Below are 2,932 nucleotides of genomic sequence, written 5' to 3'. Positions count from 1 at the left end.
ATATTAAATAATATTTTCTAGACTAAGACTAAGGAATTTATGGATGCAAAAGGCATGGAAATATGTAAGAAAAAAAACTAAAAAAAATAATGTAGTATATTTAGAAAGATTTGAAAATATGTTTATCCATAAGATAAGAAAATGTCATGAATAGGAAGACTAAGAAAGAACTCTTTGAAATTAAATGCATAGAGACAATCTATAACAACACAATGGGTACTTGATTATATGAAAGCAGACAAATGGTTCAGTTTCATCCATTTCTATATTTTATAATTTTACTAAAATTTTTGTTTATAATTTCTTAAGGATCATCAAACATACTGTTATGGTTTAGATATGGGGTAACCCCCAACAGCTCCTGTAATAGATAATGCAAGAAACTTTAGAGTGAAATGATTGAGTTGTTAGAGCTTCAACCCAATCAGTTCATTAATCCAGTGATTTGGATTAACTGGGCAGTTACTCTATGTAGATAGGATGTGGCAGGAGGAGGTAAGTCACTGGGGGCTTAACTTTGAGGTTTATATTTTGTCCCTGATGAGTATAGAGCTCTCTCTGTCTCTCTTTGCTTTCTGGTGCCATATCCTGAGCTATTTTCTTATTTCCTCTATCATGATGTTCTGCCTCACATTGGGCCCAATGTGAAAATGGAGTTGGCTGTCTATGAACTGAGACTTCTGAAACTGTGACCACTGAATAAACATCTCCTCCTCTAAAAAAGTTTGTGTCAGGTCAATTTGTCACAGCAGTGAAAAAAAGATGACTAACACACTCACTGGCATAAGAAGTACACTAAACACTGAGGGTTTATTAAATCACAAGGAAGTTTCTATGTGTACATCTGAAAGTCACTATCAGGAGGTCAGGCTTTGGTAACTATAGTTTTCTATGCCTCTTAGACATACAAGTGGAAATGTGAATAGACAGTTGTCTATATTGTTTAATTTTTAAATATAGTTCTGTGTTAAGAGATAAAAAACTTGGAAATCATCTATTTATAGACGGCAAGTGAAATCATGGAATAGGATGATTTTGGAGAGGGTATGAAGTGAGAAAACATCTTTAGATTCTAAGATAAATTTCACAAAGTTTAAACATAGACTATAGATTTAAGGACATCTTTAGAGTGTCATGGAAAAAAATATAATCTTCAGAATAAGAATGCATTTTTTTTCTTGTAAAACTCCAAGTACAGTGAAATGAGAAAAAATTAAGATTTTCAAATTTCAGTTATCTCTTTACATCAATAATTTCCAAACATATTAAATTAAAGTGTTTTTAAATTATTTTTCCCCATTGCAAATTTTAAAATATCAATTCTATAAATGTATGATTTTAATTAACAAAATCCTTTTTTTCTTTACTTAATTATATTAACAATAACATTTTTTAAAGACATTTGATCAACAGAGAAAATAAGGTACTAAAATAAATTTCTGATATAAGAGGAAAATGCACCTCTAGTTGACAAAATACTAAATAAATACAGCTTATTTTAGTTTTAAAAAAATATTAATATTCGTTTAGACTTATTTATGACTAACTTTGGAAAATTTAATGATCCAAATACTCTTGCCTGGAAAGAGCTCTTAGTACATTCTAATATTTTACAAATGTTTTCTGTCACTGAATTTCTATCATTGCCAACACACTAGTCAGAAAATATCATATAGTGACTTTGTGGTTATGAAGAAATATTTTTCTGCTACTTGGGTTTTTGAATAATCTAGAATTTTAGAGTAATGATATTCAGTATAGAATGCCATCAAAGGATATTCAGTGAGGGTAGACAAAAAATATACTAAAACAATTTTATAATACAAAGTACAATAATTTCCTTATTACACAACATGTGCATCTGATGGCAAACATGAAGATTTATTGTCCTTTCTGTTTTAATTTTTTTCTGATTAGTAAATATAAGAGGTCGACAATCTCAGAAGAGAAATTACATTTTCAATAGATGAAATTTTTTTTCTGTGTTGCAGCGCTGGATTAGTTGATGAAGTGAGTATAGAAGATGCTGTAAGACATATGATAAGATCTTTGTTCCATTCTGGCCCCTAGGTCTCTCCTCACATGTATTTTACAATGCATGCCACCACTGTCAAAGAAGCCACAACAAACATCTATAGATTATGAATTTCCTCTCACTTAAAATTATGTCTCAATGCCTTTGAAGAAATTAATTTATTGTAGGATCAGAATTAATCAATTAATTACATTGAATATATGAAGCATTTACCAATCTCCAGATTCTTTTGCTATCCTTCTGTATCCCACCCCTGACTCTCAAATGTAACGTTAAAATATTCTCTAGAGATTTAAAAAAAAATTATTTGGCTGATTGTTGTGCAATGACATCTCCTCATCTACTATGCAGCTTTCTCTACTAGTTTCAGAGTCACAGGGGTGAATATATTGCTAATTATTTTTTAAGTGATTAGTTAAACAGGAAATAAGCAGGTATGAGGAATGCCACTTTATCTCATATAGTGGTATGCCACTCAAAACTAATACCCTATGACTTAGATACTCATTTCCCCATTAACCTAGAATAAATGCCTACTAATAACTTGTAGCAAAATCCTTTAACTGGAATTGCACTCTGGCAAAATTCACTACCAGCATTCAATTATGGTAGATAGGGGTGTAAGTCCCAACTTCTCTTTGCTGTAGTCAAAAGCATGTTTGAAAACCATCTCAGCTTGATAGCTTCAAATTCCTGTAGGATTAGCAGAGATCTATTTGAAAATGCAACAAGGTTCAACTTTTCCCTCATCCCAACATACTTTTCTCTTCCACTTTTAAGTATTGCTCTTAAGAATATTCCTAATTAACCTGTACACAAATAATCTACATCTCAGAAATTAATGATAGTTGGCATCCAAGTATATCTTAATAGCTGTAATGATTTTCATTGAATTAG

The sequence above is a fragment of the Callospermophilus lateralis genome, chromosome 10 (genome assembly GCF_048772815.1).
Source record: "Callospermophilus lateralis isolate mCalLat2 chromosome 10, mCalLat2.hap1, whole genome shotgun sequence".
Classification (NCBI taxonomy): Eukaryota; Metazoa; Chordata; class Mammalia; order Rodentia; family Sciuridae; genus Callospermophilus; species Callospermophilus lateralis.
The sequence above is the reverse complement of the archived record's forward strand: the minus strand, read 5'-3'. Positions refer to the sequence as shown.